This window comes from Callorhinus ursinus, unplaced genomic scaffold (assembly GCF_003265705.2).
Source record: "Callorhinus ursinus isolate GAN/ISIS: 27379988/994484 unplaced genomic scaffold, GSC_fseal_2.0 scaffold26, whole genome shotgun sequence".
NCBI lineage: Eukaryota > Metazoa > Chordata > Mammalia > Carnivora > Otariidae > Callorhinus > Callorhinus ursinus.
The window spans coordinates 9,283,514-9,297,943 of record NW_027397088.1 but is presented as its reverse complement, the minus strand read 5'-3'; the positions used below and the strand labels follow the sequence as shown (position 1 = coordinate 9,297,943).

The following is a 14,430-nucleotide window of genomic DNA, read 5'->3' as shown; positions in this document are numbered from 1 at the left end:
CCACCTCACCCATGGACACCCAGCCATTTAGTAGCAAAACTCCCACTGAAATCCCAGGCTCCTGAATCCCAATCAAGTGGTTTTTTTCTCACTAGGAAACATGCACATTTCTACCAAAAATAGATGCAGTTGCTTCTTCTGATATTGTTAGATGTAAATTGTCAAATGGATCTGTAAATCATTTACTACCAGAACATAATCAATACCAACTGAAAGCTAAGGATTGTGAAGAACTGTGAACTACAGCATTGAACAAAAACAACTCTAAGAAAAGTTTTTGGAACATACTTCATATTTCAAATATGGCAGTAATGTCTACTTTAATTATAAATTAATAGGACATATGTAAATTTGCATTTTATAAGTGAGATTTCTCAATAGTATATTTTATTAAACCTTGTAAACTATCTTGAAATGCCTAGTATTTATGATGTAATAAATGTAAATTATAACTTACAGAAACAGGATTGTAAGTATATATTAGGGCCTTGGTCTTTGTTCAGGTTTATATCTCAAGAGTTAAACAAAGCTCAGAGATGGAAAGGCTAAGAATGAAGATGTATAGCACAGGACCCAAGAAAAATTTCCCATTTAGACTAGAGATAGCTCTACCAGCTGATATAAATAAGGGTGATCTTTTCAAAGGAGAAACATCCCTTATTCATTCACTCAATGAACGTTAGTTGAACACCTATAATGGCAAGTCACCCTGGCAATGACACTAGGAATAGAAATTGGGAGGGAGACACAGTTGCTGCCCTTGGGAGCTTAAGTTCTAAGAAGGGAGGCAGACAGTAAGTAATTGCACAGGTAATTACAGTTATGATAGTTGCTACAAACTGGTTCAGGATCGGGTGGAGTGGGTATGAATATTACTGTGAGATCAGACCGACCACGAGATTGGAGAAGTCTCTTTAGACAACTTTAGACAACAATTTGATATGGATCCTGAGGCTGATAGGAATTCATCTGAAAAGGAAGGAAAAGGCATTCAAGGCAGAATTGTTGGGTCCTTTACAGGAAAGCTGGCTGAAGAGTAGAGAGCTAAGCTCTGCTCCCCAAAACCTGGTAAAGAGTCAAGGGTCTGATATGAAGGTGTGACCAGCTTAAAGAAACAGATTAAAAATCACAGCCCTGCAAATGAACAAAAGGATAATTAAATGGGCCCAGAGTTATGCAGCTACAGTTTGAGATTGGAGGGTGCAGGTGTGAGGGTGGCAGTGAGGGGAATAAGCTGCCTACAGTCCTTCAGAAAAATAGTGCTTTCTGTGAGCTTTCCAAGATTCTGGGGTATAGTGGCTGGCTTTGACCTCTCAATCTTTGTAGCCTGAATATTTATCTTCCCAGAGCTCCTCATTCTGTTCATGCTTCCTGTGTACTTCTGAAGTTTAACCAACCACATCCACAGAAATACATCCCACTGATCTGTCCATGTGAACATACTTCGGAGGATGGAGAATGTATCTCTACTTCTATTGAAAACAGATGAGCCTCCATTCTGTCTCTGAACTCTACTACTTTAAGATATTCAATTAACAAAACACCTTATGAAAATACCCTCAAAATTCCTGGGTGTTATTAAGATTATGGAGACAATGAAAACTGTTTTGAAACATTTTGAATGAAACATGATAAGATCTTACTATCTGTTAAAGTACTAAGTACCTTTTTTCCCCCTCTCCTATGAAATATGGGTAGAGATATGACTCTCAAACTACTTATGTTTTCAAAATGTAGGCAAGCTCAATATGAAAGTATGGGAAATTATATCCCAGTTTCTAATCTAAAATTTTTTCTATAAAAAATATTAGAAAATTGGTTATCGATTCATCTCTTATTAACAAATAAGTCTACTACATTTTTGCAATTATATGAGGCTCATAATTAAACATATATCCCAGTAAAAGACTTTTATCTGGAGATAAGGGTTATTCTTTATAGCAGTTTTCCATTCTCTGAGATTCCTTAAACAATCTGTCAAGAAAAGAATAGTATACTTTTTTTTATAAGTCAGCCTTCATATGATTCCAAGTATCATGGTTCTAAATGACTTTACACCCAAGGTGTTTTATTAACTGGTTGGTGAATTAAATAGATGTGAACCCCAGCAGATATTATCTGCAAGTATAGTTGCTGATTAGCATTTCAAAAAATTGTACACTATCTCTGGATGGTATTTGGAGATTATGAATAAGAGGGGCTGTTTTTGTATATTTGCTTGTTTTAATTTGAGGATTTTTAAAGAGTAGAGAGACTATGGAAAAGCAAGTGTTGGATGTATGGTCCCAAAGGTAGTATTTACTATTGTTCCCTGGAACATGGTGGTTCTTCTAAGAAGATGATTGCACAAGGTGCTTGTTTAAATTTTGCACATAACTGACAAAATACAACTACAGACAGTTTCAAATAATTCTTTTCCCAAAGAGGTGTTTGTTATTTAGAATCCAAAATGCATATTTCCAGAAAAGACACAGGACAGTATCTGCCATGTTTACGTTATCATGCCAAGTCTATTTAGCTCATGATACAAGTAAAACTTCATATTTCTTGTGGGTTGGAGTTTTGTGAGGATTATGCTAGATAATAGAGGCATCTGAGTGGCTCAGTCGGTTAAGCTTCTGACTCTTGATCTCAGCTCAGGTCTTGATCTCAGGGTGGTGGGTTCAAGCCCCGGGTTATCTCCACCCTGGGCATGGAGCCTACTTAAAAAAAAAAAAAAAAAAAAAAAAAGATTATATAAGATAAAAAGCATGTAGTGAAGTTTTGAGTATATGGTCTAAATGTCATTCCTTTTTATGGAATCTAGGGGTTCAAATGATGTTTGTTTCACCTCTCTATCCCTTGTTATTTAATAGGCTAGTTTGAATTCAAAGGTCTAGGAGCATTTGTAGGAAGTGGGGAATATTAACAAAGGAAAAAGGAGGGGAAAATCCACTTTCTCAATATCCCAAAGCTCCATCTGTAGAAAATACATTCAATATTCTCCTCCTTTCTGGTCAGATCTTCTCAAAATAACAATCTATCTAATGTTGCTTCCAAACATCTTGCTCACTGGTACACCAGGGGTTGGAAAAACCACGCGAGGCAAAGAACTTGCATCAAGATCAGGACTGAAATACATTAATGTGGGTGATTTAGCTCGAGAAGTCTGATCAACAGATATCATGGAGTCTGGCAAGATGGCTTCTCCCAAGAGCATGCCAAAAGATGCCCAGATGATGGCACAAATCCTGAAGGATATGGGGATTACAGAATATGAGCCAAAAGTTATAAATCAGATGTTGGAGTTTGCCTTCCGATATGTGATCACAATTCTAGGTGATGTAAAAATCTATTCCAGCCATGCTAAGAAAGCCACTGTTGATGCAGATGATGTGCGACTGGCCATCCAGTGTCATGCTGATGATCAGTCTTTTACTTCTCCTCCCCCAAGAGATTTTTTATTAGATATTGTAAGGCAAAGAAATCAAATTCCTTTGCCATTAATCAAGCCATATTCAGGCCCCAGGTTTGCCACCTGATAGATACTGCTTGACTACTCCAAACTATAGACTTAAGTCTTTACAAAAAAGGCATCTACTTCTGCGGAAAGAATAACAGTTCCATGGTTAAGTGTTGGTTCAGTTACTAGCAGACCAAGTACTCCTACACTTGACACACCAACCCCACAAGCCATGTCTGTGTCAACTAAAGTAGGGACTCCAATGTCCCTCACAGGGCAAAGGTTTACGGTACAGATACCCACATCACAGTCCCCAACTGTGAAAGCATCAATTCCTGCACCATCTGCAGTTCAGAATGTTCTGATTAATCCATCATTAATTGGGTCTAAAAACATTTTTATTACCACTAACATGGTGTCATCACAAAATACTGCCAATGAATCATCAAATGCATTGAAAAGAAAACGAGAAGATGATGATGATGACGATGATGACGATGATAATTTGTAATCGAGCCTTGATGCTTGTAACATGTATACTTGGTCTTGAAACCATTGTACTGAGATTAAACATGTATGCTGGGTATTTTCAAGTTGTGTTGTAGAAAACTTAAATGGCATTTAATGAGTAAATATGGTTATCCTTTCCACTTGAGAAAACAAAAAACAAAAAACAAAAAACAACCTATCCAGGCCTGCCCTGATCTCCAATTTACCAAGCCCTGCCCTCGAGCACCCAGCTCAGCACCGCTAATCCCGCCCGCCTAGGTATTTGAAATGAAGTCATACTAATATATGGACATAATTTTGAGGAAGTTTAAAATACTGAAGTGTACACTAATTTAAAAATAAGAACTGCTTGAAAGCATAATTGTGTTTCTGAGTTGTTGTAATTTCTAATTTGTGCCAATTTTAAAGAAAATGTTAGAACATAGTAGGATAGGGGAATGATATATGACATAAAAAAAATCTATCACAAAGGTCTTGCCAAGAAGTCTAGCCCAGGGGTCAGTGTCCCTGAACTAGGAAGAATCTGACAGCCCTCTGCTGCCTCTACATTTCTCAGTATGCCCCTGTCCACAACCATTCACGAGCCAATAGTGCTTCCTGGGAGTAGTTGAAAGGAACAGTCATAGGAATAAGTCTCCTCGGTACATCATTTGCCATCCCAAAGGGCTGCCATATTAGTATTTTCTGACATGATTTATAACATGATTTTAGTGATTTTAAAGATACACAGAAATGCAATACTCAGAAAATGATATAAAAGGCTTAACTTTCTGTAATCAATTTTTTAACTGATAACAAAATTTCAGTAGTTACCGTGTTGCAGTGGACACAGTTCAGCTTCTGATATTTTATTATGAGAGAATTCCAGGCTCCTAACAAACTCTGCAAATACAGTTGACCCTTGAACAGCACAAGGGTTGTGTCACTGACCCCCAAGCAGTTGAATATCCACTTAAAATTTTGACTCCTCCAAAACTTAACTATGAATAGCCTACTGCTGACCAGAAGACCTGCCAGTAACGTGAACAGTCGATTAACACATATACTGTATGTTATATGTATTAGATACTGTATTCTTACAATAAGTAAGCTCAAAAAAAGAAAATGTTATTAAGAAAATGATAAGAAAGAGGGGCGCCTGGGTGGCTCAGTCCTTAAGCGTCTGCCTTCGGCTCAGGTCATGATCCCAGGGTTCTGGGATCGAGCCCCGCATGGGGCTCCCTGCTCAGTGGGAAGCCTGCTTCTCCCTCTCCCACTACCCCCTGCTTGTGTTCCCTCTCTTGCTATGTCTCTCTCTATCAAATAAATAAAAAATCTTTTTAAAAAAAAGAAAATTGTAAGAAAGAGAAAAATACATTTATAGGGCAGTATTTATTGAAAAAAATCCACATATCAGTGGACCCATGCAGTTCAAACTTGTAAGCCTGTGTTGTTCAAGGGTCGACTACACACACACACACACACACACACACACACACACACACACACACCAGTTATATCTGTGCAAACAGTGAAATGGAAAATTGAGAACCATCCTTTGTTGCAAAATTTTTCTTTCCTTTTTTTTTCTGCTATTATATTGTTAAAATGGAAAAGGGAAAAATATGTAAAGAAAAACAGTTTCTGCTGTTGCTTTTACTATTTAGTTGGTGCATTGATGAAAAAGAAGTAAGAAGAGGACAGAAGACTCTGTTTATACATTAACCAGGTAATGACCATTTGTGTTGTTTCCAATTTGGTGCAATTGTGAATAAACTACTATAAGCATTCAGATATGGGGATGTGTGTGTGTGTGTGTGTTTTCTTCTCTCTCTTTTTTTTAATATTATGTTATGTTAATCACCATACATTACATCATTAGTTTTTGATGCAGTGTTTCATGATTTATTGTTTGCATATAACACCCAGGGCTTCGTGCAGTACGTGCCCTTTTTAATACCTAGGTCTAGGACTGTTGGGTTGTTGGTAAGAGTAAGTTAAGTTTATATGAAAATGCCAAATAGTTTTACAAAGTGGCTATACCATTTTCATTAACACCAGCAGTGTGTGAGAGTTATAGTTGGTCTCTATTCACTGCAGCACCTGGTATTGTCAGCTAGTTTGTTTTGTTTTAATTTTAGCTGTTCTAATAGGTGTGTTGTGATATGTTATTGTATTTGTAATTTGCATCATCCTAATGACATATGTTATTGGGCATTTTTCATGTAGTTACTTGCAATCCGTATCTCCATGGTGGTAAACCATCTGCTTAAATCTTATGCCAAGTTTTTAAATTAGGTTCCTTATTTTCTAATTACTGAGTTGTAAAATTTCTTCATATATTCTGGAGAGGGCTGTTTTTTTCAATTATGTATTTTGTATGTTTTTCCTTTTATGATTTGGGCTTTCTATATTCTGTCTAAGAAAACTGTCCTTAACTCAAGGTCATAAAAATCTATCCTATGTTTTCTAGCTTAATGTCTTATGGAGTTTTACAGCTCTCAGTTTTACATTAGGCCTATTTTCCATTTCAAGTTTATTTTTTTATTTGGTATGAAGAATAGATTGAGGGTTTCTGTTTTGTTTTGTTGGCTTGCTTCTTTTTTTAATATGGATATCAAGTTGTTCGAATACCATATACTATTTTAAAGATTTATTTATTTTAGAGAGAGAGAGAGTGTGAGAGTGAGTGGGAGGAGGGGCAGAGGAAGAGGGAGAGAGAATCTCAAGCAGACTCCCCACTGAGCTCAGAGCCCGATGGGGGGCTCCATCCCACAACCCTGAGATCATGACCTGAGCCAAAATGAAGAATCAGACACTCAACCAACTGAGCCACCCAGGGATCTCTCCAGTACCATATTTTAAAAATAATATCCCTTTTCCACTGAATTATCTAGTGAAAAATCAACTGATTATATGTGTGTGAGTCTATTTCTATTCATTCTATCAATCGATGTCTCTATCCATTTTCATGCTATTTTCATTATTGTAACTTTATAGTTAGTCTTAAAATCAGGTTGTAAGAGTACACCAATACTGCTTTCAAAAAAAAAAATGTTTGACTATTCCGTATCCTTTGCTTTTTTTTAAGTATTTTAGGATTGATTTGTTAGTTGCTATATTATTGCATAGTTTCTGACAAGTAGTCTGTAAAACAGTGTGTTTCTTTTATGTAATTGATCTTTTCTTTCTCTGGCTTCCTTCAATATTTTCGTTTTGGTTAAAAGCAGTTTAGGATGATTTGACTAGTGTATGTGTGTATGCGCCCAGTTGAGGCATCTTAAAGTTTCTTGGATCTGTGGTTTGATATCTTTCATTCTTTTTGGAACGTTCTTCTCCATTATATTTTCAAATAGTTCCTCTGTCCATTTCCTATCTTTCACTCTTTTCTTTCTAGGATCCAATTAAAGATGTGTTAGACTATCAGATATTGTTGCATAGCTCCCGGATTTTCTGTTCCTTTCTTCTCACTTTCTTTTCCCTCTATATGTCAGTTTAGATGATTTTAAAGAATGATACATTCCTGATATTTTTCTCACTGATATTTTCCTCAGCTGTCAGGTTATTTTCTGAACTGTTCAAAAGCACTTTTTATCTGTGATGGTGTGTGTGCCATGTGTATGTGGATATAATTCTAGCATTTCTTTTTCATTATATCATTATAGTTTCTGAGTCTCCACTAAAATTTTTCATCTGTTCATACATGTGGTCCACTTTTTCCACTAGATCCTTTAACATGTGAATCATAGTTATTTTTAAATCTCAAATAATTCCAACATCTTGCTCATATCTGATCTGGTTCTCTTGATTGCTCTATCTGTTGACAAATGATTGTTTTTCCTTGCTTTCTGTGTACTGTACGCCTTTTTATTCAACACTATGTGTAGAATCATAGAGACATAGTATGTAGAACATTACATAATGAAATAAGTATCACTTATGATATTTATTCTTTTGTCATAAGGCTTTAGTAATTAATGACTGTTAGGTCATTAGAGTCAGGATTTAAGAAAAACTAGTCATAGGTTGAGCAGGATTTGGGTTTTGATGTTGCTTGGTTACCTTTCTTGTATCATAGGCTTCAATTCTACTAGTGGTGGATTACATTGTCTTGTGTTGAGTTGCTAGAGGTTTTCCTTAGTATTTCTGTTCCATCTCGGCTTTCAGTCATCCCTCCATGCACTCTGCTATATGGCTGCTTTTTCTCCACCCTCTTGTCTTTCCTCCAATGGTATATTGCTGTTGTTTGTTCTCCATGCTCTTCCTGGGAAATGGAAAGTTTCTCTGGATGCCAGGGTCTCATCTGTGTGGTTTCTATTCACTCTCTGTCACAGCAAAACTCTGACTTGTGTCTTAGGCAAGAATTTCTCCTCCCTTAGAAGTAGTAGGCCTATAATGGTACTGGTATATGTGTAAATATAGTATAAAATCCTAGCCAATAATTTTCCTATCCCCCACTCACTCTATTCATGAGAAAGTGGTTTTTTTACTCCCATCTCTCAGCCAGTTCAGCTACTGTGTATATTTGTTTTCTTCTTGCCACCATGTCCAGTCTTAGCTGCCTTCACAGAATAAACCTGAGAAATTTTATAGATTTGTTTTTCTGGTTTTCTGTCAATGTTAGAATGGAAGCAATACTTTTAAATATTTGTTTGAATCTATTTTCCTTTGTATACCTTGTAGTAAATGTAGTCTTCATTTCTGATATACTTTTCTTCTTTTTCTTCTAACTCCTGAATTCAATCAATTCTTATTTAACTTTATCCTGACTTTTTATACATTTTTGTTATTAGATTCTGAACTTCTGATTCAAGGTTTTTTTTTCTCATATCTCCAAATGCTGAGGGAATATTATTTCAGTTTGAGGAATCATGTTACACTTCTCTGCTTTATGGTTTTTGGATGAGGAGAATATTCAGCAGCTGAAATTATTTGATTTAGATTTTCTGTTATCATTTTATAGTACTTTTGTGTAATTGTAATCTGCTTTTTTTCTATTTCTCTTTAATTCATGGATGGGGTTGCTAGTTCAAGAGTGCCCTCTTCTGTTTTTTTTTTAATAAAACACAGGTACTCTGATGGATAATAAAAAGGAGTGGGTAAGGTTATTACTAATTTTTCACACTTTTTTTCAAGATTCTTAATTTCTTTCCTCTTTTTCCTTCTTTGCCTCATTGTCACATCCCTGAAGGATACCATTCCTTCTCTATATATCTGATTTATCCTAAGAACAATGATTCCTCGAGGATGCTATTTCTGGTCCCACTCACTTTGAAGGCCCTTCCCTGTAGACAGTGGAGTAAACCACCAAATTCCAGCTCTGTGTTCAGTATTTTGTCTCTTCCTCTGTGACTTTTTTGCTTCTGAGAGTGATTTATGTGTTTGATCTAAATGTCTCCACCCATCTACCCTTCTTTATGAAGTCTTTTAAACCTTCCATCCCTCTCTGTCTATATGCTCAGTGTCAGCAAGAACATTCCAGAATTTGGTTTATTATTCCACTTAGAAATCATTTGAAAGCTTATTGTTTTTCTATTCCATAATGCTGAAAGTGTGGGTCAGGTATAGTTGAATTTGTAAAGCTGGTTTGTAATATGGTTTGGGCTTTTGGGTTTTTTTATGTGGGGCAAGGGGGAGTAAATGTATGAAGAGCAATAAAATCAGGCATCCACCATTCAAACTGTATATTCATAAAATATAGTATCAAAAAGCACAAAAACAGAATGAGTTTTTGATAAATATAATATGGATGAAACTCAAAAACATTATTTTTTAAAATTTTTTAAGATTTTTTTTTATTTTTAAGTAATCTGTACACCTAACATGGGGTTCAAACTCACAGCCCTGAGATCAAGAGCCACATGCTCTTCTGAGTGAGCCAGCCAAGCATACCTCAAAAACATTATTTGAGATGAAAATAGCTAGGTGCAAGTGTATACATACTATATGTGATTATTTTTATGACATTCCACAACAGCCAAAGTCATTTTTGTGATATAAATAAGTTGTTGCCTGGGACAGGCCATAGAGGGAATTCACTGCAAAGTGAATTGGAATGGTGAAGATATCCTATATCCTATCCTATCCTATATCTTGACTACTGGGGAGATGGCTAGACAGGTGTACACATTTCTCAAAACACATCAAAATTTATGCTTAAAATGTATGCATTTTGTGGTATGTAAATTTTACCCCAATAATTTTTTTTTAAATCAGTTTATGGGTTAAATAGCAGATTAGGTACAAATGATGAGAGAATTGATGAAAGATCAGAAAGAGAAAACATGGGCAATATAAAAAGAAAGATGAGACTTAGAAAATATTAAAAAGATATCCAATAATATATATCTAGTAAGAGTTCCAGAGGCCAAGAAGAAACAGAGAGAACAGAGGAAAGGAAATAGCCAAAGAAGAAATGAGTATGAATCTTCCAGAAGCAAAACAAGTAATCAACCTTTATACTGAAGAAGGAAACAGGAATCTGAGCAGATTCATTTTTTTTTAAATCTGCATCAAAACACTGTAATGAAACTGTAGAGTTCAAAAAGCAGAGAGAAAAACCAAAGAGAGGGCATAAAAACAAAGAAGAAAAATTAAATGATGAGCAATATCCTCATCAGTAAAAATGGATGACAGAAAACAAGGGAGGAAGAGCTGTTAGAATAAAATTCTAAACCTGCCTAAATTATCACTCAAAAGCAAAAGCAAAATAAACATGAATTCACATGAAGATAAACTGAGAGCATTTCCTATTCACTGACTGATACATGCTGAAAAATTTACAAAAGATGTAATTCAGTAAGATAGGGGAAAAAGCAAAAACGTTGAAAAAAGTATAAAAAGAAACCACTGATATGAGAATATTTTGGCTCAACTGTAGAGATACAACAAAAAAACAGCCAAGGAAGCATAAGAAGTTGTCAATTATACGTTACTTCATTTTCTTCAAAATAGAAAAAATATATATAATAGACCACAAATGAATTATCTGAAAGGGAAAAGAATAGTGTGGTCATGTTTCAAAATTGAAGAGGAAGAAAGACAAGTACTCTGAGAAAGAAAATATGATATATAGCAATAATAACTAAAACATTTGTAGAGGGGATCTGTCATCCTAACTAACAGCACAGGTTCTAAAACATACTTCAGTTCTTGATTTATCACTTTCCAATTGTGTCACTGGGTAAATGACTAAGATACCTCAGTTTCCTCATCTACAAAATGAAAAACATCATAGTGCCTACCTCAGAGGGTTATTTAAGGAATAAATGAGGACAGCTTCTCGTGAAAGCTGTGGCCTATCAATATTCTCAGTGCTTGATAATACTTAGGTATTTTGACTCTGAAAGATGAGTGGAACCATTTATTTCTCCTAATAATGAAGATCCTAGTAATTCCCATGTGAGTTTTTACTAGCTATGACCTCAGACAATTCACCTGACCATTGTGAGGCTCAGTTTGCTCATCCATTAAATGGGGATAAGACTGCCTATTTGTCAGGGCTATTGTGATGAACAAATGAGTCAACCAAGCTAAATGTTTCAATGATCAGTAAGATGAGTTCCTTGCAATGATCTACATGGCTCAAGATCATCTAGACTTTATCTCATATTAGTCTCATTTCTCACTCCTCTCCAGCCCCATTCATCTCCTTGCTCTTGCATGAATATACCAACATATTCCCAAATCAGAACAGTTGCATTTGCTCATGCTCAGGTATTATCACGGTTGCCCCCACACTTCTTTTAGGTCTTTACTCAAAATTCATCCTCTCAGTAAGGAGTCTGTTGACTACTCTTGCCTACAAATATTTTATATACACATTTCCATCTTGGTCCTCTTCCAAGATGCCATATATTATACTTATTTATCTCATTTTTCTCTTTGTCCTCTACTGGAATGTATTTTTCATGAAGGAGGAGAATTTTTAGCTTTTTTTTTTTCTTCTAGTACTGTTCCCTTATCAATTCCTGGTACACAATTGGCATTTATTTTTTTAATTAAGCTCTACACCCAATGTGGGGCTTGAACTCACAACACTGAGATCAGGAATCACATGCTCTACTGACTGATCCAGCCAGGTGCCCCTCACAATTGGCATTTAATAAACAGTAGTTGAGTGAATCATTTGAAGGCTCTGTTTCAGATATATATCTCATGTGTTTTCTCCTATTTCCTCCATGCTGTCTGCCTTCGACATCATCTTCCTCCAGTGAAGCCCTGAAATTCTGATGTCTGGGCCTTCCACCTATCAGCCCTGGGGATGCTGGGCTCTACCCTTTAGCTTTGACTGTACAGCCATGCCTATAAGTCACTGCCAGACTTGGATAAAACACCACATCACACATGCTGTGTGATCTGACATCCTGAGTGTCCATCCAATGGGCAAGTGATGCAACCTAAAAAGTCAGAGAAGTTAATTCCTCTCTAGTGAAGAACTTGGAACAATAGGAAATGAGAGCAGGAAGGAGTGTGCAGGCAGCACTACTCAGAGATATAGATTCTCTGCAACTGTCTTGAGAAATCCTTTGTGCTGGACAGATGCACCTGCCAAGCAAGCTACAGGGTCTCTCTGTGGCTTACTCTGAAGGAAGAGCACATGCAGTGACATACAACATCACTTTGCTTTGTCGCTCTCCCCACCCCTTACTCCCATTTTTTTTTTTTGCCCTGAGTTTTTATCTTTCAAATGGGGCACCAGCACTCTAATCCTTGCCTCATGCTTTGTTTTCTGAAGAACCTGGACTAAGACAGGGCCTTTGATGTTTCCATTCCTTTGTATTCAAGGGGCAAATGACATTAATCACTTTGTAGGTGAAGATACAGTGGTATGATCCCCTGTCATTGGAGTTAAATGGAACCAGGTTTGAATTCCAACTGTACAATTCTACGCAACAGTTCTATGCAAGGGCTGAGGAGCGACAATGGGACATGTGCTCTGGCAGGGTACATCCTTGCCAGCCATCAGTCTAGAGTATGAAAGTTTGGTGGACAATTATTCATGTCTCCAGGGAAATGTTAAATGATAGAATCTATCTCCTAACCAAGGTAATGTGATACAAAAGCTTGTGTTCTCTCTACTACACCATATTGCCTCTCAGCAGATATAACTAGCTCAGTAACAACTCTTCATAAAGAGAAAACAAACAAGCAAAAAAATCACGTTGCCTGCCTTCCTGTGGTGGTCAGTTTTATTTAGAAAATATGGTACTTTGTTTTTAGTAAAAGGCAATATCTTATTCCTATTACCTAGCTACACCGATTCTAATAAAAATCTAAGGATTATTAATATATAGTTCATTTGAAGAGATGAATAGTGTAAAAGACATGGCACTTTTCATTATAACAGCTTACAATACATCTTTAATGAACATGTCTAACAAAATAGATAGGGATAGGCAAAACTTATGAAAATTAAGACCAATCAATTCTTGATTTGTTTTTGGCCCACTGTCTTCATTTCTCCTTAAACCTGAACATTTTATTTGAGGTGAATTAATAAACATACAGACTAAGATAGAACAATAAAACACAAAGACAGTGCTTTCTATGATGTGCTAAAGTTTATTTTTAAAAATTTAATTGTGGTGTCTCCAGTGGAAAATGAAGCCATGAATTTAGCAAACAAAAGAATCTATTTTTATTTCAAATAGAAACATCCATGTTTGCAACCAGATTTTTTAAAAAGAGAGAGAGATGAAGCAAACTCATTCTGTTTTAGAATTCAACATAGTTATTGTCCATCCCTTCCTTCTAATTTGCCCTCTAACCCGTAATGTTGGTGTTATAAAAAAAAAAAAGCACATATTTATTTAAATGGTGCTGACACAGACTGAGAATTTTTAAACATGTTTGTTTATACATGCTCCTTCCTCAGCCATCAGTTGTTTCCATAGAGCCTTTGAAAAATAGAGGGATTTGCGTAATGGTAGCATGGGCCACTTGTGTGGTATAAATATATATATATTGCTAAGTCAACATTATATACACATAAAATATGTACATAACACTAAGTCTTGCTTATACAAGAGCTAAAGTAAAGACAGTGCCTTCTGGCTTAGCTCAGAAAATGTAATTTCTATAATGAATCATTTTTTCCTTATATCCTTGATAGTCCAGACCCAGACAATAAGATGAAACTTTCACAAGGAAAGAGGGAAATAGGAGGAGCAATACCATCAAAAACTAAATGTACCCCAAACCAATGAATGCTAAGTAGTCAAACATCATAATAAGGGAAGTGATTTTTTATTTAAGCCACTCCATTTTCAACATTCATCAGAGTAAGAGAGAAGTTTCCATTAGTTTTTTATGGATGGTAACTGGATCTGCTTTCTTTAACATTCCAAAGCCGGCCTGGGTATGGTAATGCTTGTCATTACTCTGAGTTGCTGTAGGGTTCTAAAGACTCACTGTGTCTGTCTTTTGCTTATCACCCTAAAGAGATTAATCTCTAAACAATGATCTTCTGGTACTGTTAACCTTGGGTTTGAACTCAG

At 36.0% G+C, this 14,430-nt stretch overlaps 2 pseudogenes; one reads left to right on the top strand and one right to left on the bottom strand.

Annotated features, from left to right (window-relative positions):
* LOC112838266 (elongation factor 1-alpha 1-like) overlaps window positions 1-14,430 on the bottom strand; it is a 141,309-nt pseudogene that overhangs the window by 36,853 nt on the left and 90,026 nt on the right.
* Window positions 3,165-4,031, top strand: LOC112838368 (transcription initiation factor TFIID subunit 9-like; annotated as a pseudogene).